At 48.3% G+C, this 25,382-nt stretch overlaps 1 protein-coding gene across 9 annotated transcripts in view; it reads right to left on the bottom strand.

Annotated features, from left to right (window-relative positions):
• Positions 1 to 25,382, bottom strand: part of LOC147117523 (RNA-binding motif, single-stranded-interacting protein 3) — a 2,125,417-nt gene that overhangs the window by 1,600,265 nt on the left and 499,770 nt on the right. The gene's annotated exons all lie outside the window — the stretch shown is intronic.

Here is a 25,382-nt window from a genome sequence, read left to right as displayed (position 1 = left end):
ACAGGGCGCAGCTGGTGTTCAGGGGCCGAGCAACGTCGAGGAGAGACAGAGACGCGCAGAAACCCACGAGGCACCGCCATTGCCACGAGGACCGCCGAGAGTGGCGTTGGCAGCAGCGTAGGAAGGCCCGCGGAAAACTCATTGGCAGCAGCGGGGGAGGAAGGAAAGCGCGGGAGACGCCATTTTAAACCACACCCAAAGTGCCGAAGAGTGGCAGTATCACCGCATTTGACAATGAAGTCGAAGATTGGACTACATATGTCGAACGAATAGAGGTATACTGCAAGGCAAATGAGGTGCCAGATGACAAGAAAGTGATGGTATTGTTAAACTTAATGGGTGCAAAGACGTATGGTTTATTACGAAATCTAGTAACCCCAGCGAAGCCAGTGGAAAAGAGTTTTGGAGACATAGTGACGATACTACAGGAACATTTAAACCCCACAGCGCTGCTGATAGCAGAAAGATTCAAGTTTCACAAACGAAACCAGCATAAGGATGAAAGTAATGCTGAATATTTAACAGAACTGCGCAAACTATCGAAACACTGTCAGTTTGGAACGGGACTGGCAGATACCTTAAGGGACAAGTTTGTGTGTGGGCTTCAAAGTGAAGGAACCCAGAAACAGCTTTTATCTGAAAAGGACCTTACGCTGGACAAGGCTTTCAGCATTGCGGTATCATATGAAGCAGCAGCACGGGGCGCTGCAGAGATACAACAGAGACCACAAGAATATGGCACAAAAGAAATGTCATACAGAACAGAGAAGCGCTATCGCTGCGGCAGAACAACACACGACCACAATGATTGCTGGTTCAAAGACAAAGTGTGCAGACAGTGTGGAAAAGTAGGGCACATAGCACGAGTCTGCAGGTCGGGAAAGAAAACCAGCAATAAGAAATCTCCAAAAGAAAAGTACAAGAAGATACATAAGGTGATGGAGAATAGTTCAGATGAACAAAAGAGTGATACCGACTCCGAAAGCAGGGAGCTGAGTTGTCTGAAACTACATAATGTGATCAAAACGGAGGATCACCGAACCATTTGGGTCACTCTCAAGATAGCAGGAGTCCAGGTAAAAATGGAATTGGACACAGGATCAGCCCTAACAGTCATAAATCGACGGGACTATGAGCGGCTATTCTCACACATACCCTTGAGAGACACAAAAATTATTTTGAAGACGTACACGGGGCAAAAAGTCTACCCCAAAGGAAAAATAAGGGTGACCGTTATATATAACGGTAAGGAAACACCAAAACTAGACCTGTATGTATTGCAAGATGGAGGACCACCATTACTGGGAAGTGAATGGATCCGGAAAATACAGCTAGATTGGCATTCCATACAAGCACTGACTGTGGCTGCCAAAAAGGATGACGACGTCACACCTGGGCGACTGTCAAAGATCCTAACCAACGCGCAAGAAGTGTTCCAGCAAGGACTCGGAACACTAAAAGGCATGAAAGCAACAATTAAAATCAAAGAAAACGCAAGCCCAAAATTTTTTAAGGCCAGACCAGTACCTTATGCGATCTGCCCAGCCGTCGAAGCAGAGCTGGAGAGTCTGGAACGTTCAGGAGTACTGTCCAAGGTAGACTGGAGCGAGTGGGCTACGCCCATCGTCCCTGTGATGAAAAAGTCGTTGAGCAGCACGCCTGGGGAACCAAGGAAGGTTCGCATCTGTGGGGACTTTAAGGTAGCAGTGAACCCGGTCCTTCACACCGTACAATATCCACTTCCGCAGATTGAAGATATTTTCGCCTCGCTATCTGGAGGGAAACGCTTCACTAAGATTGATCTGGCCCAGGCGTATCTGCAAATGGTGGTAGAAGAAGCATCAAAAAAATACCTCACAATCAACACCCATAAAGGTCTCTACCAATACAACCGGCTGGTATTCGGGGTAGCATCAGCTCCGGCTATTTGGCAAAGGGCAATGGAACAAGTCCTGCAAGGGATCCCAGGGACACAGTGTTATTTGGACGACATCCTGCTCACGGGCGAAAATGACAGTGATCACCTCGCCAACTTGGAGCAGGTGCTCACTAGATTGAAGGAATATGGGCTCCGAGCTAACCGTCACAAATGCGAGTTTTTAAAAAAAACAGATCTCGTATTTGTTATGTTCATTAATAACTAGACATTCTTATTATGAACACAGCTAGCTTCTAGCTAGTTATTTATTCAGTAAACGTTCTCTAGGTACAGTATCTGTAGAGGCTTCCATGTGTGCTCCTGTGTGCAGGCTGCCATCTTGACTGTTGCCTTCTGGGTAGCCTAGTGCCTCATGGGTAATGTAGTCTTAATATATATATATAGCTGGGTAGTGTAGTTTTATACATACAGCTCTATACAGCTCAACTGCTCCACCTAGTGTCCACCACAGAATGACATGTTATTGATCACTACATCCCCCTTTCTTTGGAGGTTTAACAAAATCAATATCAATCAACTTTCAAGAAAACAATAAAGATAATATCAGTAACACTTTTGTTAGTGCTCTATAAACATAAACATTTTCAAAACAGTCAACACATTTTCAAAGCTTTACATTGTACTCAAAGATTAAGTCTATCAGGCTCTTTTACTTCACGTGTGGATCTTCTCAACACGGGTAAGTCTGATGTGTCTTCATGAGATTGTTCTGGCGGTGAATGACAAGATGCAGTTGCGGCATTGTCATCAATCTGCTCTTGTATAGATCGAGGTCTCCTTGCGATCTTTGCTTGGAGAGGGTTTCAGTGTTTCCTTCACTCTTCATGCCATAACTCTCAATGTAGTCAATGCACTCTCGAAAAACTGCTGGCAGCTGGATCCCATCATACAGCATAGTCCTCTCAGCAGCCTCGGCTAATGGAACACCAAAGATTGGCCTGAGGGAAGAAGGAGTATCCACCGGAACTGCTTCCTGCTCTGGTGCAGGCTTCTTCTTTTTCTTTTTCTCTTTCCACTGCTTAACAACATCTGCTGCGGTTATATCTTTGGACTTTTTCTCCTTGTGTTTTTCCTCTTTGTGCTTTTCTTCCTTTGGCTTCTCTTTGACCTTAAAGTCTTTTTCTTTCTTCTTGGAGAAACTAGGCTTTTTGAAGATATGGATACCCTTTGGCCTTTTCATCCTTGATGGGCTCTCTGCTTCATCACCTGAGTCATCTGGTCTGCTTATGGTACAGTTTATACGGTAGACTCTCTTGACCAGTTCTAAGTCCTCACAAGCTTTGTCACCTAATAGTGAATCAAGTCTTTCAGCCACAACAGAAAACATGAGGTGATGCACTTTGTCTTTGACTGTCACTTTAAGTCTGCATACACCTAAGCTATCTATTTTCTGTCCATTATAGTTCTTCAGTAGTACTGACTTTTTCTGTATTTTGGGCTTTTCTTTCATATTGTTAATGTCACTCATACTGATTAAGTTTGCTTTTGCCCCAGTGTCCAGTTTCAATGTAACTAATGCTCCATTTATCTGCAGTGGGATCATCCATTTGTCCTCTTTTACTGCATTAACTTTATGTTCAGCATTGTCTATTTCTGAGGGCTGCACATTTTCTGTATCTTTTTTGATATCGTCACATGACACCATTCCTACAAAAAATGTCTCACTTACATCAGTGTCCTCAATCACATTAACTTGTTGCCCTTTCGTTGTTTTTACTTTTGAAAAGCATTGTTTGGCAAAGTGATTCTTTCCATTACACTTTGTGCACATTTTTCCAAACGCTGGGCATTGTCTTAACTGGTGTTTGTAACCACAGCGTTTACAATTAAAAATTTCATCCTCCGATTGCTTTTCATTTCTGTTCTGCCCACGTTTCTTCCCCTTGTAGGACACAGCACCGACAGCAGCATTATCACTCATTACATTCGCATCATTATTGATTTCACTGAAAGTCTTCGCGTGATTTCGAGCTAGCTCGCTGGCTTTGCATATTTTCACTGCATTTTCCAAATTTAGTTCGGTTTCTCTCAACAGACGTTCCCTGACTTTTTTATCATGAATACCAAACACAATCTGGTCACGAATCATGGATGCTTTGAGCTCAGAGAAATTACATGTCTGTGCTTTCAGTTTCAGATCAGTTATAAAGCTAACAAAAGTCTCATTTTGTTGCTGTGTCCGAGAACGCAAGATGTATCTTTCATACGTCTCATTCTTTTTGGGAGAGCAATGCGCATCAATTTTTTTTAGCACATCTTCTAATTTTTCTCTGTTCTCCGCTGGATTAAATACAAATGTATTAAATACCTCTATTGCCTGTGGGCCTGCAACCATAAGCAGCAACGCTATCTTCCTTGCGTCTGGCTTCGTACCGAATGCGATGGCTGCAATGTAGAGTTCGAATTATTGTTTAAAAATCCGCCAATTGTAGTCGACATTTCCCTCGAGATTCAAACCTCCTGGTGGCTTCAAATTCTCCATGTCGCTTTTCACAATTTTCAGCAGATCTTCACCACCCTGGTACCATGTTATGTTCATTAATAACTAGACATTCTTATTATGAACACAGCTAGCTTCTAGCTAGTTATTTATTCAGTAAACGTTCTCTAGGTACAGTATCTGTAGAGGCTTCCATGTGTGCTCCTGTGTGCAGGCTGCCATCTTGACTGTTGCCTTCTGGGTAGCCTAGTGCCTCATGGATAATGTAGTCTTAATATATATATAGCTGGGTAGTGTAGTTTTATACATACAGCTCTATACAGCTCAACTGCTCCACCTAGTGTCCACCACAGTATGACATGTTATTGATCACTACAGTATTGTGGCCACGTTATCGATAAAGAGGGGTTACATAAGTTCCCAGAAAAGATTGAGGCAGTAGTCAAGGCTCCAGCACCGGAAAACGTGTCACAACTGAGGTCGTTCCTCGGGCTGGTAAACTACTACCATAAGTTCTTGCCAAATTTGTCTACAATACTACACCCACTGAACACCCTACTGCAAACTGGGGTGCCATGGAAACAGAGTGACAAATGTAAACAAGCTTTCCAGAAGAGCAAAACACTAATCACATCGAAAGAGGTATTGGCCCATTTCAACCCAGCACTAACAATTCGGTTGGCATGTGATGCATCACCCTATGGCATTGGAGCGGTGCTGTCGCACAAATTCTCGGACGGCTCAGAGAGGCCAATAGCCTTTGTGTCACGATCACTAACCTCAGTCGAGCGTAACTACGCCCAGATTGACAGGGAGGCCCTCAGCCTAGTGTGGGGAGTGAAAAAGTTCAATCACTATCTGCACGGGCAGAAGTTCACCTTGCTGACTGACCACCGGCCCCTTGTCTCCATTTTTAATCCGAAGAAGGGCGTTCCGGTGATGACTGCGCAACGACTACAAAGATGGTCACTCTTTCTAGGGGCGCACCACTATGAGATTGAATATAAGGGCACGAAACAGCATGGAAATGCTGATGGGCTATCACGCCTGCCACTGCCTACTGCAGAGGAAGCACCAGCAGTGGATCTTGTCGAAATATTTCATTTGACTATAGTTGAATACCTACCGGTAACTAACGCTCGTATAGAAAAGGAGACCCGAAATGACCCGACACTGTCTCGGGTATACGATTTGACGGTGAAGGGATGGCCAGCACATGGCGACTCACTGTTGCCAGCATTCTCGTCAAGAAGAGAACAGCTGTCAGTGTGCCGGGGGACCTTGATGTGTGGATCCCGAGTGGTAATTCCACCCAAGTTAAGGGATAGAGTGCTCAATGACCTTCATGAGGGTCATCTGGGAGGGGTAAAAATGAAAAGCCTTGCCAGGGCTTATGTGTGGTGTCCGGGAATCGATAAACAAATCGAGGACCTGACCAAGAGCTGCTCAGGATGCCAGAAAGTCCAAAATGCACCACCACATGCCCCTCTACACCCATGGGAGTGGCCCTCATCTCCATGGCAATAGGTGCATATTGATTTTGCTGGTCCATTCATGGACTCAATGTTTTTAATAGCCGTGGATGCGCACTCGAAATCGCCTGAGGTCATCAAAATGTCCTCCACCACCACGGAGAAAATTATTGCAGTCCTACGGACCATTTTTGCCAGGAACGGCTTGCCAGAACAGATTTGCTCCGATAACGGACCACAGTTTGTGTCCGAAGAGTTCCAGAGGTTTATGAAGAAGAATGGGGTAAGGCATTACACATCCGCCCCGTATCATCCAGCCACAAATGGATTGGCTGAGAGGTTCGTGCAAACCTTTAAGAAGGCAATAAAGGCTATGCACAATGACATCATTCCGCTGCAGCATACAGTGGACAATTTCCTGTTCGCCTACCGGAATGCGACACATGCAGTCACCAACCAGGCCCCGGCCATGATGTTCTTTAACCGAAGGTTAAGATCTCGCCTGGATTTGCTCAGATCAAACGTACGAAGAGATGTTGAGAGTAAGCAATTCCAGCACATCCATGAGAAGCCAACAAGGAGCTTCAATGCAGGGCAACCAGTCTTGGCCCGTGGCTACCGAACAGAAAAATGGCAGCTAGGAACGATATGCACACGGCAGGGCCCACTAATGTACACAGTGGACGTTGGGGAGAACATCGTGAGACGCCATGCTGACCAGATCCTAGAGTCACAGGAACAAGTCAACCCCATGTCTCGCCCATACGTACCTGGTGAGGAACCCGACGTACAGGTCGCATCTACCTCAGAAACAGTAGCATCGGAAGCTGATGACCCAACCAACGACAAGGTGCCAGAATCGCCTCCGCACCAAGAGCGAGACACTCGGGAAAGGCGTTTTCCAGAAAGGATCAGGAAGCCTCCCCAAAGACTGAATATATAAATGGACTATTTTCAGATAACGTTGTATGTTAAAAGTGTTAATTGTAATTAGTTTGATATTTAATTGTTAAAAAAGTGTTATGGTACTGTTAATCTAAAAGGGGAGGAATTGTAATGTATACCTTTAAGGGGGGAACTACTTTTTACAGCTCATGTATACTGTAGTACCGGCAGTGACCACACCTGTATATAGCACTGAGTAGTAATCTGTACAGTTCAGTTCGAGTGAGCCACGTTGAGTAAACACCTGTTGTACCGTTCTCCTGCAGTCTTGTGCCTTATTACTGACGGACACAACAAAAGTCACATTGGATTTATTACTATCGTAATCTGGGATGTAATGTTTAAGTTATCCACCAGATGGAGCCAAATATTAAGGGTTCACATTCACCAGTATTTAAGGTAATGGGGCATGTATTCAATGTCCTGGTACACCAGTTAATACGGTAATGTGGCATTGCATTATGGGTATGACTCAGAGGTTGATCCTCCATCTTGTGCTCGTGCAATAAGAAGTGTGTGCCTGGCCTCCAGCTTGTAAGAGATATGTTCCTCTGCTACACCGTGTAAATAAACAGTTGGGTTTGTTCCTAATATCTCGCTTCTCTCAGTTTCTGACCTTACCACTTGGATATCACAATTACATATTAACTTTTGGAGCCACTAAGCACTTACTGACAACAAGGTGTCATTTTCTCTCTATTATGATATGAATAGCATAGACTTTTACTGGTTTTTTTCCAGACATCGCACTGCCCGTGGGGAGTCTGGATTGCAGAGTATTAATGCTGCATTAAGTTAATAGTCAGAAAATCGTGCACAGTGTACACCCAAATTTCTGATATGCATTATTGGTGAGCGAGGCTCTTTTGCGGTAGCACAAAATCAGAAAGCTACCTTCCATATGTTGTTCTTGTTGCTTTCAGCACAGTTTCAAAGTCAATGTTTGCAGTCTTCTGGGGGGTTCTTTTCATGCTTTTTAGACAAAATGCTCCTGCATGAACCTGGAACGCACTTCCCTTGTGACTGCTTGGTATTTGCAAATGCCTGCATATTAAGTGAGGGGTATCTCTTCGGATCGATATAGGCCATAGAATTGTGCCTTACTTTCTTATTTCTATGAGTGTGCAATTTGCCACTCCAAAACACATGAAAACTTCCAAAATGTCATCAAGGTGTTGAAATCTGTGACGATTTGGGAAAAGGGATAATCTCCTTCTCTTCAACCAAGACTGTCAACTCTGGAAAAACCCAAACTGTGATTATTTTAATTAGAAAGAAAAGGAAGACTTGCATTTATATAGCGCTTTTCACGATAACTGGACATCCCAAAGCGCTTTACAGCCAATGAAGTATAGAAACATAGAAGATAGGAGCAGGAGTAGGCCATTCGGTCCCTCGCGCCTGTTCCGCCATTTAATGAGATCATGGCTGATCATCCAAATTCAGTACACTGTCCCTGCTTTCTCCCTATATCCCTTGATCCCTTTAGCCTTAAGAAATATATCTGACTCCTTCTTGAATATATTTAATGAATTGGCCTCAACTGCCCTCTGTGGTAGAGAATTCCATAAGTTCACCACTCTGTGGGTGAAGAAATTCCTCCTCATCTCTGTCCTAAATGGCTTACCCCTTATCCTTAGACTGTGACCCCTGGTTCTGGACTCCCCCGCCATTGGGAACATCCTTCTTGAATCTAGTCTGTCTAGTCCTGTTAGAATTTTATAAGTTTCAATGAGATCCACTCTCATTCTTCTAAACTCTAGCGAATATAAGCCTAATCGACCCAATCTCCCTGTTCCCAATCTATTGTTGTTCAGATAATAATCTGTCTTCCTATTTTTGCCACCGAAGTGGATAACCTCGCATTTATCCACATTATACTGCATCTGCTATGCATCTACCCAATCACCCAACCTATCCAAATCATACTGGAGTTTCTCTGCATCCTCCTCACAGCACACACATCCACCCAGCTTTGTGTCATCTGCAAACTTGGAGATATTACATCTAGTTCCCTCGTCTAGATCATTAATATATATTGAATGACCCAGAACTTCGGGTCTCCACGGGTGAGTACGCACGAGGTACTCACCCGTAGGCCCGATGGAAGTGCCGGTTTCCTGCATGCACTGCGCATGTGCGGGAAATGGCACTTCCGTTCCTCTGAGCGAAGAGGTTCAGAGGTCGAACGCATGCGCGGGGGAGTCTGCGCGTGCGCATCAAACTTACGTTTTTTTTTACAGGTTTCTCCGGGAATGTAAGCCTGCAGAATTTAGAAATGTAAAAAGCAGGCGTAAGGCCTGCTTTTTACAAGGTAAGTGGTGAATTAATTAAAATTAAAACATTTTTTCCACAGGTTTATTATTTTTAAATACTTTAAAGCAAGGTAAGTTTATTTTTAGCCCCGTTAGAGTATAAAATTATTTTTTTCAAAAATTTAAATTATTGTTTAATATAGTTATTTCATGTAATTTACAGTTTACGAGCTGAAGTGCCCGGCGGTGCAAAGGGACTTTTGAGGGCATGTTGTTGTTGGAAGAGAGAGAGAGAGAGAGCGACTGGGGGGAAGAGAGAGCACGACTGGGGGGAAGAGAGAGAGCGACTGGGGGGGAAGAGAGAGAGTGACTGGGGGGAAGAGAGAGCGTGACTGGGGGGAAGCGGGGGAAGGTGGGGAAGGGGGGAAAGGGGAGGGGAGGGGAGGGGGGAAGGGGAGGGGGGAAAGGGGAGGGGAGGGGGGAGGAGGGGAGGGGGAGGAGGGGAGGGGGTGAGGGGGAGGGGGGAGGGAGGGGGATGTGGGGGAGGAAGGGGAGGGGGGAGGAGGGGGAGGGGGGAAGGGAAGGGGAGGGAAGGGGAGGGGGGAGAGAAGGGGAGGGGGGGAGGGGGGGAGGGGAGACGGGGGGGGAGGGGGAGAGAGGGGGAGAGAGGGAGAAAGGGAGGGGGGAGCCAGCAGACCCTCTCCCCTCTGCCGGCGATGGCTCCGCTGAGCTCCGTGCCGCCCCACGCACTGACATGCCGAGCGCAGCGCCCCGGTCAGCCCGAGCCCCGCCCTCCCGAGGCCGGGCCTGAGGCGGCTTGAGACGGCCGATTGCGGCTGGCCGGGCCCGGTTGCCTTGGTAACCCTCCTCCCCTCTCCGCCTCCCGATCTCCGGGACCGGGCCTGGGCCTGAGCGGCTTGAGACGGCCGATTGCGGCTGGCGAGCCCGGTTGCCGGGGTAACCCTCTCCGCTCCCCCTCCCCTCCCGAGCCCCGCCCCCGCTAACCTGCTCGCTTCCCTCTGGTCGCGCTCTGTGTGGAGGTGCGCGTGCGCCGTGCAGCGCGAGCGCGACTGAAGCGTGAGGAGCTTGCACTCAACCCAGCCAGCCTTTACCAAGATGGCTTGCCGCTGGTTCGGAATCGGGCCCAGCTGGGGGCGTGGGGGGTGGGAGGAGCTTGCCACAAAACAATTGCCTAGGGTCCAGCGTGGCTGGCAACAGATGCCCAGGCTTTGAGGCCTACCTGCAAAAACGGGGAAAGGTAGGAAAATTAATGAGATTAGATAAAAGATTTAGAAAGTAATTAACTTTTTTAAAAAACAATATGTGTTTTAAAAGCAACTTTTTTTTTAAAGACGCAGAAAGCGGGAAAAAGAAATGAAAAGTTTGGAATCAAGTAGGCGGCGACTCACCTCGGTTCAGAACGATAAGGCCCACCCACACACGCACCGATTGGTCGACCGTCAGGTCACTGATGTGTAGGATTGGTCAATCGTCCCGTCACTCGACTCTAGGAGGGCCCGCCCGCACGCGCCAGGAACCCGCCCCTGCCACGCAGCGATTGGTCGACCGTCGGGTCACTCGACCGTACGATTGGTCGACCTCGACGTCACTCAATGCTAATGAGCAGATAATGAGCGGAATTTTGAACGTTTTTTGGATACCGCGGGCGCAATTTTTGTCGCACCGAAACGTAAATACGCTTACGACCGTTCCGGAATCGTAAGCTTTCTTTTGATGTAACACACGTGTAGGTACGCTCTATAACTTTTGATTGTATAGCCGGACAGAGAGACAGAATGACAGACAGAGAGACATACCATTTTATATATATAGATTTTTAAAATGTGATGTTTTAAAAAAAAATTATTTGAATGTTTAGCGCTATTTTGGGGCCGTAGTATTTATAAGTCTTGACAGCACTTCCTGTCAGACTTATGAATGGAGCATTCCCTGCTCCGATTGGCTGCCCATGGCCCACATGATCCCAGGGGACGCATCGAACTAACTGCACCCCTGGGATACGCAAGCACTGCGCGCCGGCAACTGGACCAGGCCCCGGATTGGAATTCCACGGGAGGCCACAGCTCAATGGCCGGCGCGCAAGCTAAGTGCAGATCAGGGGCTTGCACCCGTGGAAAGCCCCCGACCCGAATTTCTGGGCCATTGTGAATAGCTGGGGTCCTAGCACCGATCCCTGCGGTACCCCACTAGTCACTGCCTGCCACTCGGAAAAAGACCCGTTTATTCCAACACTTTGCTTCCTGTCTGCCAACCAGTTCTCTATACAAGTCAGTACTTTACCCCCAATCCCATGTGCTTTAACTTTGCACACTAATCTCTTATGCGGGACCTTATCGAAAGCCTTCTGAAAGTCCAAATCCACCACATCCACTGGTTCTCCCTTATCTATTCTACCAGTTACATCCTCAAAAAATTCCAGTAGATTAGTCAAGCATGATTTACCTTTTGTAAATCCATGTTGACTTTTTCCGATCCTGTCACTGTTTTCCAAGTGCTCTGCTATTACATCTTTTATAATGGACTCTAGCAATTTCCCCACTACCGATGTCAGGCTTACCGGTCTATAATTCCCCGTTTTCTCTCTACCACCTTTTTTAAATAGTGGGGTTACATTAGCTATCCTCCAATCCATGGGAACTGTTCCAGAGTCTATAGAATTTTGGAAGATGACCAGCAATGCATCTACTATTTCTAGGGCTACTTCCTTAAGTACCCTAGGATGTAGATTATCAAGCCCTGGAGACTTATCGGCCTTCAATGCAGACAATTTCCCTAACACCATTTCCCTACAAATACTGGTTTCATTCAATTCCTCCCTCTCATTAGACCCTATGTTCCCCGACATCTCTGGGAGCTTATTTGTGTCCTCCTTTGTGAAGACAGAACCAAAGTATGTATTTAATTGGTATGCCATTTCTTTGTTCCCCATTATAAATTCACCTGATTCTGACTGCAAGGGACCTACGCTTGACTTCACCAAACTTTTTCTCTTCACATATCTATAGAAGCTTTTACAGTCAGTTTTTATGTTTCCTGCAAGCTTACTCTCATAATCAATTTCCCCCCTCTTAATTAATCCCTTTTTCCTCCTTTGCTGAATGCTAAACTGCTCCCAATCCTCAGGTTTGCTACTTTTTCTGGCCAATTTATATGTCCTCTCCTTGGATCTTATGCTATCGCTAATTTCCCTTGTTACCCAGGTTGAGTCCCCTTTTTTGTTTTATTTTTATGCCAAACTGGGATGAACAAATTCTGTAGTTCATCCATGCGATCTTTAAATGTTTGCCATTGCCTATCCACTGTCAACCCTTTAAGTAACGTTCTCCAATCCATCCTAGCCAACTCGTGCCTCATACCATCGTAGTTTCCTTTATTTAAATTCAGGATCCTAGTCTCTGAGTCAACTACTTCACTCTCCATCTTAATGAAGAATTCTATCATATTATGATCGCTCCTCCTCAAGGGGCCTCACACAACAAGATTGCTAATTAGTCCTTTCTCATTACATAATACCCAGTCTAAGATGGCCTGATCTCTAGTTGGTTCCTCGACATATTGATCCAGGAAACCATCCCGTATACACTCTAGGAATTCCTCCTCCACAGTGTTGTTACTAATTTGGTTAGACCAATCTACATGTAGATTAAAGTCACCCATGATAACTGCTGTGCCCTTATTGCACGCGTCTCTAATTTTCCATTTAATGCCATCCCTAACCTCAGCATTACTGTTTCGGGGTCTGTATACAACTCCCACTAACATTTTCTGCCCCTTGGTATTTTTCAGCTCTGCCCATACAGATTCCACATCATCAGAGCTAATATCATTCCTTACTATTGTGTTAATCTCCTCTTTAACCAGAATGCTACCCCACCTCCTTTTCCTTTTTTCCTGTCCTTCCTGAATATTGAATACCCCTGGATGTTGAATTCCCAGCCTTGGTCACCCTGGAGCCATGTCTCCGTAATCCCAATTTTATCATATCCGTTTACATCTATTTGCGCAGCTAATTCATCCACCTTATTACGAATATCCTCACATTGAGACACAAAGCCTTCAGGCTTGATTTTTTAACACTCTTAGTCCTTTTAGAATTATTATTTACTGTAGCCATGTTTGATTTACAACCTTGATTTCTCTGCCTTCCACTTTTGCTTTTCTCCTTCCTGTCTTTTATTTCTATCCTTGCTTCCCTTTCCTCTGTCTCCCTGCACAGGTTCCCAACCCCCTGCCATTTTAGTTTAAACCCTCCCCAACAGCACGAACAAACACTCCCCCTAGGACATCGGTCCCAGTCCCGCCCAGGTGCAAACCGTCCAGTTTGTACTGGTCCCCACCTCCCCCAGAACCGGTTCCAATGTCTCAGGAATTTGAATCCCTCCTCCTTGCACCATTCCTCTAGCCACGTATTCATCTGAAATATTCTTCTATTTCTACTCTGACCAGCACGTGGCACTAGTAGCAATCCTGAGATTACTACCTTTGAGGTCCTATTTTTTTATTTAGCTCATAACTCCCTATATTCAGCTTTTAGGACCTCATCCCATTTTTTACCAATATCGTTGGTACCTATATGCACCACGACAACTGGCTGTTCACCCTCCCCCTCCCCCTCCAGAATGCTCTGCAGCCGCCCTGAGACATCCTTGACCCTTGCACCAGGGAGGCAACATACCATCTTGGAGTCTCATTTGCGGCCACAGAAACGCCTATCTATACCCCTTACAATAGAATCCCCTATCACTATAGCTCTCCCGCTCTTTTTCCTCCCGTCCTGTGCAGCAGGACCACCCATGGTGCCAGTACTTTTGGAGTGTATTCACTGTTGTAATGTAGGAAACGCAGCAGCCAATTTGCACACAGCAAGTTCCCACAAACAGCAATGTGATAATTACCAGATAATCTGTTTTTGATATGTTGATTGAGGGATAAAGATTGCCTAGGACATTGGGGATAATTCCCCTACTCTTCTTTGAAACAGTGCCATGTGATCTTTTACATCCACCTGAGAGAGCAGGATTAATATCTCATCTGAAAGACAGCACCTCCGACAGTGCAGCACTCCCTCAGCCCTGCACTGGAGTGTCAGCCTATATTTTTGTACTCTAGACTCTGGAGTGGGACTTGAACCCACAACTTTTTGACCCAGAGGCGAGAGTGCTATCCACTGAACCATGACTGACACACCATAAATCTGGGATATTCACTTGCACCAAAAAAGAATGAACTAAGCTGACTTCATATTATTAGCTCCTAAGCATTGGCATATTACGTAGCCATTTTGTTAAGATGTTTCACATTGGCTGCAGGTTAAGTTCAGTAGATAACACTGTGATAGACCTTAGATTCCATCTTGCTTCAGATCATAAGAGTCTCTGGCCCCAGTTACGCTGGGATCTCGTCCGTTGATACCCATCAGGACTCAGTGCCGGAGGGCAACTAACTTGCCTATTCACAAACTATTGTCAAAACTTTTGTTTGCTTTTTTCTGTCAGCATATACTACTGTAAACTGCTATGTCAGTCCCATTCAATTTTGCTATGTTAACTATCATGACGTAGTTGCAGACTCCTGCAGTCCTCCTGTGCAGTAAGTTTCTGAAGAGTCTCTTCCCAACTCTATTGCCATATCTATATATATAAACGGATACATCTGTCTGTCTGTCTATCTGTCAGTCTGTCCTCCGGTGTGCGTCTGTCTGGCTATGCACTCGAAAGCTATAGAGCGTACCTACGCGTGCGTTACGTCAAAAGAAAGCTTACCGTTCCAAAACGGTCGTAAGCGTATTTACGTTTCGGCCGGACAAAAATTGTGCCCGCGGTATCCAAAAAACGTTCAACATTCCGCTCATTAGCATCTCATTATCCGCTCATTAGCGATAGAGTGACCTCGAGGTCGACCAATCGTACGCCGGGTTCCTGGCGCGTGCAGGAGGGCCCTCCTACAGTCGAGTGACGGGACGATTGACCAATCCTACGCTTTGGTGACCTGACGGTCGTCCAATCGGTGCATGTGTGGGCGGGCCTTATCGTTCTGAACCGAGGTGAGTAGCCGCCATCTTGCTTCCATTCTTTTTCCCGCTTTCTGCGTCTTTCTTTTCAAATATACATTTCCAGCAAAAAAAAATTGCTTTTATTAAATTGTCTTTAAAAAAACTTCATTCATTTGTAAATAGTTTCTCTAACCTGAAGATTCTTTTTCCTACCTTTCCCCGTTTTTGTAAGGCCTCAGAACCTAGGCCTCAAAGCCTGGGCCTCTCCTGCCCAGCCACGCCCGAGCTAGGTAATTGTCCCACGGCTTCTGCTAAGCTCCGCACCCCCCCCCCCGTCACGTTACCCGGGGCAACGGCATCAGCCACGAGGGTCTTGAAGCCAGCTCGGGAGGGCGGGGGGCGGGGCTCGCGACATCGGGAGATCGGGGGACGGGAGATCGGGGGGCGGGACATTGGGAGGCGGGACATCGGGAGATCGCGGGGCGGGACATCGGGAGATCGTGGGGCGGGACATCGGGAGATCGGGGGGCGGGACATCGGGAGATCGGGGGCATCGGGAGATCGGGGGGCGGGACATCGGGAGATCGGGGGGCGGGGCTCGGGGACTCCCCCTCCCCTCCTCCCCCCTCCACCCCCCCTCCCTTCTCCCCACCTTCTTCCCCCCTCCCCCTTCCCCCCATTCCCCCTCCCCATTCCCCCATTCCCCCCCTCTTTCCCCCCCTTCCCCCCTCCTCCCCTCCCTTCCCCCTCCCCTCCCCTTTCCCCCCTCCCCTCCCCTTCCCCCCTCCCCCCACCTATCCCCCCTCCCCCCTCCCCTCCCCTTTCCCCTCTTCCCCCCAGTCGCGCTCTCTCTTCCCCCGTCGCTCTCGCTCTTCCCCCCCAGTCGCTCTCTCTCTTCCCCCCAGTCGCTCTCTCTTCCCCCAGTCGCTCTCGCTCTTCCCCCCAGTCGCTCTCTCTCTTCCCCCCAGTCGCTCTCTCTCTTCCCACCAGTCGCTCTCTCTCTTCCCTCCAGTCGCTCTCTCTCTTCCCTCCAGTCGCTCTCTCTCTTCCCCCCAGTCACTCTCTCTCTTCCCCCCAGTCGCTCTCTCTCTTCCCCCAGTCGCTCTCTCTCTCTCTTCCAACAACAACATGCCCTCAAAAGACCCTCGGCACCGCCGGGCACTTCAGCTAGTTGTATATAAATAAATTATATTCCTCGAGTGACCATGGGCAACGCCATGGGTCATTTACTAGAAACTCACCAGAAGGAGACACCGCGGGACACACTCACTGGAAGGAGACACCGCGGGACACATTCACTGGAAGGAGGCACCGTGGGACACACTCACTGGAAGGAGATACCGTGGGACACACTCACTGGAAGGAGACGCACTGCGGGACACACTCACTGGAAGGAGACACCATGGGACACACTCACTGGAAGGAGACGCACTGCGGGACACAATCACTGGAAGGAGACACCGCTAGACACACTCACTAGAAGGAGACGCACTATAAGGACATCGGGACCCAGGAGCAAGGACAGGACCCAGGGGCGAGGTCGGGACCCAGGAGCGAGGTCGGGACCCAGGAGCGAGGGCAGGACCCAGGAGCGAGGACAGGACCCAGGAGCGAGGTCAAGGCCCAGGAGTGAGGACGAGGCCCAGGGGCGAGGACGAGCACAGCAGCAAGGTCGAGGCCCAGGAGTGGCGCAGCGTAGACCAGCAGTGGGCTCGGGAGGAGCACACTGCAACCTATGAAACCCAGGCGGAGAGTACCTGCGGGAAGGAGGAGGAGGACAGTAGGAGTATGTTTCTGTGTGTGTGCTACGCTGATGTAACAGAACCTGGTCTCCAATCGTCTCGGATCCTCTTGCCATTGGGCCAAGACCTTGCTCTGTCAAGCCCGTGTGGTAGCTGGTGTGCAACGGCCACCCCACGTTAAAAGAATTCACGCACAGGCATCTTCCACCCTTTAAAATGAAGTTCGGGACCTGGATCGTCAGCACCCTCATGGACAACCCCAACAGCGACAGAACGTCGTACTGCTATCATTGCCCGGGAGCTCAGACGTTTCGACATAGACATCACCGCCCTAAGTGAGACCCGGCGGGCAGGGGAAGGCCAGCTCAAGGAGCAAGGCGGAGGTTACACCTTCTTCTGGACAGGCAAACCTGAAGAAGAACGGCGCCTCCATGGAGTAGGCTTCGCCATAAAAAATGAGCTAGTTGAACGTCTCAGAGATTCCCCTTGTGGAATAAACGAGCGCCTCATGACTCTGCGGCTCACCCTAGCCCGGAACCAGTGCACTATGGTCATCAGTGCGTACGCCCCAACACTGGAAGCCACAGACGAGACCAAAGAGGAATTCTACTCCAACCTCGAACAATCCCTGTCCCGAGTCCCAACGGGCGATAAGTTGATCGTCCTTGGCGACTTTAATGCCAGAGTTGGAAAGGACACAGACCTCTGGGGAAGTGTGATCGGCGGAGAGGGGGTAGGGAAAGTCAACTCCAACGATACCCTCCTCCTGACGAAATGCTTAGAACATGGCCTTGTCATAACCAACACCTTGTTCCGTCAGAGAGACAAGTACAAGGCTTCATGGCAACACCCTCACTCCAAGCACTGGCATCTGCTGGACCACGTCATCGTCCGAGTGAGGGACCACGAGGATGTCCGCATCACCCGCGCTATGACAGGAGCTGACGACTGCTGGACAGACCACCGCCTAATCCGCTCTGTCATCTCCATCAACGTAGCCCCAAAACAACGGCGGCAACAGAAGCAATGCCGCAGGAAAATCAATGCTGAAGCACTCAAAGGCCCTGCTAAGAAAGCCCTATTCAGCCTATGCCTCACAACCAACCTGACGACTCCCAGTGATGCAGAGACACAGAGTGTCCACAGCGCCTGGTCTGCACTCAAGGCCTCCATAATCAACACCTGTGAAGAGATGCTCGGTCACTCGACCAGAAAACACCAAGACTGGTTCGATGAGAACGACCAGGAGACCCAGGAGCTAATAAGCTGCAAGCGCAAGGCATTCCTCATCTGGAAATAGCAACAAAACTCAAGAGCAAGAAAGCAGCTCTACAGACGCCTGAAGGCCGAGGTCCAACAAAAAATTAGCGACCTAAAGAACAAATGGTGGGTGGAGAAAGTGCAGGAGATCCAGTAGCTAGCCGACAACCATGACATGCGTGGATTCTTTAGCGCAGTCAAGACCACCTATGGCCAAAGCAGCCAAGGTCCTACCCCACTGCGGGCCAAGAACGGAGAGGTACTCATCAAGGACAGAGGGGCAGTCACTGCCCGTTGGAAGGAGCACTTCGAAGATCTCCTTAGCCGAGACTCAGGACTGGATTTTCATTCAGAAGTCAGGAAGGAGGCGGGACTACAACTTTCGGGGTTGTAGTCCCACCTCCATCGAGATGCGGCCAATCCACGCGATTTTCACTTGATTAACCTTGTTGAGCCCACCCAGCGGGCTCAGCAGGCCAATTAAGGGCCACCCGGCAACAGGTGACGTCACAGACTGACATTTCATCTGTCAAGACGTGTTGACAGATGAAATATCAGTGTTTCACAGCTGTTTGAAGCTGTCAAACACTGACAGTCTTACTCCTAACCTGAGTCCTTCTACACAGACTCAGTTAGAAATCTCGCTGGCACTGAAAGCTGCAGGCTGTCACTTTTGACAGATCGCAGCCATTCTGCTTTCTGTGCCAGCTGAATGATGGACTCCCGAAGCCTAGAGGAAGGAAGGCTGTAAAGGTAAGTACAGGTAATTTAAACTTCTTTACAAACTTTAGACACACCAAACACACTTACCTCTGCACTCATGCACCCATCACTCACCTGAACACCGACATCTCGACCCCTCCAAGTCCTTCAGCCCGACGGCCTGACTCCTCTAACCTGGCGTGGTTTGGAGCCGTCGGGAATCCCACACGACAACCTTCAAAATAGGGATTAGGCTAAAAACTGCCTGTTAACTACCTGTTAACAGGCAGTTAATTGGCACTAATCCCTTCCCGCCTCGGGTCGGCGGGTCCCAGTGCAGGGCGGATACCCGCCTCCTTTGAAACTTACATGCAGGTGGGTTTTGGGCGGGATGATGTCGGGACCTCCGAATTCGGGATTTTAGCCCCCCGCCCGCCTAAAAGCCCGCCTCACGGCACACTGAAAATCGATCCCTCTGTCTTCGATGCGGGTGTCCTGAACTCCATCCCGTAGCATGCTACCCGCCACCACCTCAGCACAATCCCAGCCCGGCATGAGGTTGAAAAGGCCATCCGACAACTGAAGAACAAGGCCTCAGGAGCAGATGAAATCCCCGCCGAGGCACTAAAACATGGCGGAGAAGCACTATTGGCGCGAATACATTAACTCATTTCTCTTATTTGGAAGGAGGAGAGCATGCCAGGGGATCTCAGTGACGCCGTAATCATAACCCTCTTCCAGAAAGGTGCCAAGTCTGATTGAGGTAATTACAGAGGAGTCTCCCTGCTGTCTGCAACAGGGAAAGTCATCGCAAGAATCCTCCTCAATCACCTTCTCCCAGTGGCTGAAGAGCTCCTCCCAGAGTCGCAATGCAGATTCTGCCCACTAAGGGGCACAATGGACATGATCTTCATCGCACGTCAACTACAAGAGAAATGCAGGAAACAGCACCAACCACTGTACATGGCCTTCTTTGACCTCACAAAGGTCTTCGACACCATCAACTGTGAAGGATTATGGAGTGTCCTCCTCAAATTCGGCTGCCCTCAAAAGTTTGTCACCATCCTCCGCCTGCTTCATGACAACATGCAAGCCGTGATCCTGACCAACGGATCCACCACAGACACAATTCATGTACGGACCGGGGTCAAGCAAGGCTGTGTCATCGCACCAACGCTCTTCTCGATCTTCTTGGCTGCAATGCTCCATCTCGCCCTCAGTAAGCTCCCCGCTGGAGTGGAGTTAATTTACAGAACAAACAGGAAACTGTTCAACCTCCGTTGCCTCCAGTCCAGATCAAAGGTCGTCCCATCCTCTGTCATCGAATTACAGTATGCAGACGACACTTGCGTCTACGCACACTCTGAGGTCGAACTCCAAACCATTGTCAACACCTTCACCGAAGCGTACGAGAGCATGGGCCTTAGACAAATGTCCTCTACTAACCTGCACCCGCCACACAGTACTGCTCCCCGATTATCAAAATCCATGACGAGGCCTTGGACAATGTGGACCACTTTCCATACCTCGGGAGCCTACTGTCAACAAGTCCAACACCGCCTTCAGTGTGCCAGTGCAGCCTTCGGTCGCCTGAGGAAGAGAGTGTTTGAAGACCAGGACCTCAAACCCAGCACCAAGCTCATAGTCTACAGAGCAGTAGTGATACCCGCCCTACTGTATACTTTAGAGACATGGACCATGTACAGCAGGCACCACAAAGCACTGGAGAGGTACCACCAACGCTGCCTCTGCAAGATCCTGCAAATCCATTGGCAGGATAGGCGCACCAACGTCAGAGTTCTCACTCAGGCCAACATCCCCAGCATCGAAGCTTTGACCATGCTCGGTCAGCTCTGATGGACGGGCGACATTGTCCGCATGCCCGATATGAGCGCTCTACTTGGAGCTCTGACACGGCAAGAGAGCCCCAGGTGGGCAGAGGAAACGCTTCAGGGACACCCTCAAAGCCTCCTTGAAAAAGGGCAACATCCCCAACAACACCTGGGAAACCCCGGCCCAAGACTGCACAAAGTGGAGGAGAAGCATTAATGAAGGCGCTGAACACCTCAGGTCTCTTCGCCAGGAGCAAGCGGAGGCCAAATGCAAACAGCGGAAGGACCGCAAGTCAACCCAAGCACCCCACCCACCCGCCCCTTCAACCACCGTCTGCCCCATCTGTGACAGAGACTGAAGGTCCCGCATTGGACTCATCAGTCACCTGAAAACGCATTTTTAGTGTGGAAGCAAGTCATCCTCGGTTCCGAGGGACTGCCTAAGAAGAAGACTAGAAATGTATATTTTTATAAGAATTTATAACTTTCCAATATTGTAACAATTTTTAAATGACTGCTTTTTGGTAGTGTATTTACATAAACTGGGATTGATGTTGAAGTGGGAGGGGGAAGAGTCTGTCTGCCTTTTGGTTAGCACTTTGCCTAGATTGGTAGACCAGACATCTCAAGGTTATGGAATGTTGATCAATATCAGCATACCACTGCAAAGAGCAATTGTCATTATCTTTAAATGATTATCCCATTAAATATTGAGCTTAGTGTTTCAAAAGCTTCTCAGATACCCATTGTCTGTGCTTTAACATATCCTGGTTGGAACAAATGCATATGGTCATTTAATATCAAGCTACATGTATTAGAACATAAGAAAAAGGAGGAGTAGGCCATACAGCCTCCCGATCCTGTTCCGCCATTCAATAAGATCATGGCTGATCTTTGACCTCAATGCCACTTTCCCGTCCAAATCCCCATATCCCTTGATTCCCTTAGGCCGCGATTTTCTCAGCGGTGTCAGGATGGGGCAGGTCAGCTGGTTTCCGGGTTCCGGTCCCGCCACCAGCTGCCTCCACTCTGCAGACGTGATTTTCCCTTGATTGACCTTGTTAGACCCACCCTGCAGGCTTACCGGCCAATTAACAGGAAGCGGGTCTAATGACGTCATTTGATGACGCATCATGTGCCGGTTTCCTTAAAGGGACCATGCACAATTTTATTTTGACAGTTGATTTTTCAGTGTTTCACAGCTTTTGAGGTGCTGAAAACACTGACAATCAATGCACAAAGGTGAACCCTTGCACCAAGGCTCTCGAAGGACGCCCTCCATATGCTTATGGAGGGAGTCACAGTATGCAGGGAGGTTCTCTTCCCTTCCAAGGGTGGAAGAGACACCAACTTACCTTGCACCTCCACCCAACCCTCTCTATCTACTTTATCACTTCCCCATCTCACTTGCCTCCCTTCACACTCACCTTCATTCAACTGCAAGCATAACAACTCACAACACACAAGGCTGGGCACTTGACAGGTTTAGCCAATGACCATGTGGAGTTTCTGGTAATGTGTTGTCATACAGTGAAGTCTCTTTTTCAAAAGTGCCCCTTATTGGACAGATCTGAGCGCACATTGAAAAGTGTCTTACTGAGTTCCAGTGATTGTTCAGTCAGAGCCCACTGACTCCCACAGCTACCTGGACTACACTTCCTCCCACCCCGCCTCCTGTAAGGACTCTATTCCATTCTCCCAGTTTCTCCGTCTCCGCCGCATCTGCTCCGACGATGCCATCTTCCACAGCAGTGCTTCCGACATGTCTTCCTTTTTCCTCAACCGAGGATTCCCCTCTACCATGGTTGACACGGCCCTCGACCGGGTCCGTTCCATCTCCCGCACTTCAGCCCTCACCCCTGCCCCTCCTTCCCGGAACCACAATAGGGTTCCCCTTGTCCTCACCTTTCACCCCACCACCAGATTTAACAGATCATCCTCCGCCATTTCCGCCACCTCCAACATGATCCCACCACAAAACGCATCTTCCCCTCCCCTTTCAGCATTCCTTAGGGACCGCTCCCTCCGAGACACCCTAGTCCAGTCCTCTATCACCCCCAGCACCACATCCCCTTTGCCTGGCACCTTCCCGTGCAAGCGCAGGAGTTGCAACACCTGCCCATATACCTACCCCCTTCCCGCTGTCCAGGACCCCAAACACCCCTTCCAGGTGAAACAGCGATTTACTTGTACTTCTTGCAATCTAGTATACTGTATTCGCTGCTCACGATGTGGTCTCCTCTACATTGGGGAGACCAAACGCAGATTGGGTGACCGCTTTGCGAAACACCTCCGTTCAGTCCATAAGGGTGACCCCGAGCTTCCGGTCGCCTGTCATTTCAATTCGCCGCTCCACTCCCACTCAGACCTCACCGTCCTTGGCCTCTTATATTGTTCCACGGAAGCTCACCGTAAACTCGAGGAACAGCACCTCATCTTCCGATTAGGCACTTTACAGCCTTCCGGACTCAATATCGAATTCAACTACTTCAGATCATAACCTCGGCCCCTATTATATTTTTTTATTTTTTATCCATACTTTTGGTTTGTGACTTTTCCTTGTTTTTCTCTCTCCCACATGGCAGCTGTCTCTCACTCTGCCAGCGCATTTCACACTTCATCTAGAGCCATTGTCTGTTTCTTTACCTGTCCTATTACTATCTCGTCTCACCTTCAATATCTCTTAATGTCTCTTCTTTCATCCCCTCCCCCATTTCCCAGCCCCCAAACTGCCTTTTGTTTCATTTCCTGCCTTTTCTCTCAGTTCTGTAGAAGGGTTTTGACCCGAAACGTTGACTCTATTTCTCTCTCCACTGACGTTGCCTGGCCTGCTGAGCTTTTCCAGCATTTTCTGTTGTTATTTCAGATTTCCAGCATCCGCAGTATTTTGGTATTGCTCACAAGTACCTGTTAATAGGCAGTTAATTGCTTTTACTCTGTTTTCCGCCGCTAGGTGTCGGTTCCATTCGCAAATCGGGGACCCAACACTTGGGAAGGTTGTGTGAAGGCGGGATGACGGCGGGTTAACCCGCCGTCAATCAAAATGACTTTAACCTCTGACCCGACTCCAAACCGGCCCTCTGAGCACGAGCAAAATCGCGGCCTTAGAGTCCAAAAACTTATTGATCTCTGTCTTGAATATGCTCAACGGCTGAGCATCCTCAGCCCTCTAGGGTAGAGAATTCCAAAGATTCACAACCCTGTGAGTGAAGAAATTTCTCCTCATCTCAGTCTTAAATGGCTGCCTCCTTATCCTGAGACTATGCCCCCTAGTTCTAGACTCTCCAGTCAGGGGAAACAGCCTCTCAGCATCTACCCTGTCAAACCCTCTCATGTTTCAATGAGATTACATCTCATTCTTCTAAATTCCAGGGAGTCTAGGCCCATTGTACTCAATCTCTCCTCATAGGACAACCCTCTCATCCCAGGAATCAATCTAGTGAACTTTCACCGCACCGCCTCTAAGACAAGTATATCCTTCCTTAGGTAGAGACCAAAACTGTGCACAGTACTCCAGCTGTGATCTAACCAAAACCCTGCACAATTGCAGGAAGACTTCCTTACACTTGTACTCCAGCCCCTTTGCAATAAAAACCAACATACTATTTGCTTTCCTAATTGCTTGCTGTACCTGCATGTTAACTTCCTGTGTGTCGTGTACAAGGACACCCAAATCCCTCTAACACCAACATTTAATAGTTTCTCACCATTTAAAAAATATTCTGTTTTTCTGTTCTTCCTACCAAAGTGAATAACCTCACGTTTCCCCACATTATACTCCATCTGCCACCTTCTGGCCTACTCACTTTTTTTTATTCATTTATGGGATCTGGGCATCGCTGGCAAGGCCAGCATTTATTGCCCATCCCCAGTTACATAGAAACATAGAAAATAGGAGCAGGAGTAGGCCATTCGGCCCCTCGAGCCTGTTCCGCCATTTAATGAGATCGTGGCTGATCATCCAAATTCAGTGCCCTGTCCCTGCCTTCTCCCTATATCCCTTGATCCCTTTAGCCTTAAGAAATATATCTAACTCCTTCTTGAATACATTTAATGAATTGGCCTCAACTCCCTTCTGTGGTAGAGAATTCCACAGGTTCACCACTCTCTGGGTGAAGAAATTCCTCCTCATCTCTGTCCTAAATGGCTTCCCATTTATCCTTAGACTGTGGCCCCTGGTTCTGGATTCCCCCACCATCGGGAGCATCCTTCCTGCACCTAGTCTGTCTAGTCCTGTTAGAATTTTATAAGTTTCAATGAGATCCCCTCTCATTCTTCTAAACTCTAGCGAATAAAAGCCCAATCGACCCAATCTCTCTTCATACGTCATTCCTGCCATCCCAGGTATCAGTCTGGTGAATCTTCGCTGCACTCCCTCCATGGCAAGAACATCCTTCCTTAGATAAGGCGACCAAAACTGCACACAATACTCAAGGTGTGGTCTCACCAAGGCCCTGTGCAACTGTAGCAAGACATCCTTGCTCCTGTACTCGAATCCTCTCGCTATGAAGGCCAACATACCATTTGCCTTCTTAACTGCCTGCTGCACCTGCATGCTCACCATGCTTACCTTCGGCGACTGGTGCACAAGGACACCCAGTTCGCATTGCACTTCCCCTTTTCCCAATCTATTGCTGTTCAGATAATAATCTGCCTTCCTGTTTTTGCCACCAAAGTGGATAATCTCGCATTTATCCACATTATACTGCATCTGCCATGCATCTATCCAATCACCCAATCTGTCCAAATCATACTGGAGTTTCTCTGCATCCTCTTCACAGC

This window comes from Somniosus microcephalus, chromosome 5, assembly GCF_052327205.1.
Source record: "Somniosus microcephalus isolate GS21.2 chromosome 5, FLI_Smic_1.0, whole genome shotgun sequence".
NCBI classification, from domain to species: Eukaryota; Metazoa; Chordata; class Chondrichthyes; order Squaliformes; family Somniosidae; genus Somniosus; species Somniosus microcephalus.
This window is presented reverse-complemented; position numbering and strand designations above follow the sequence as displayed.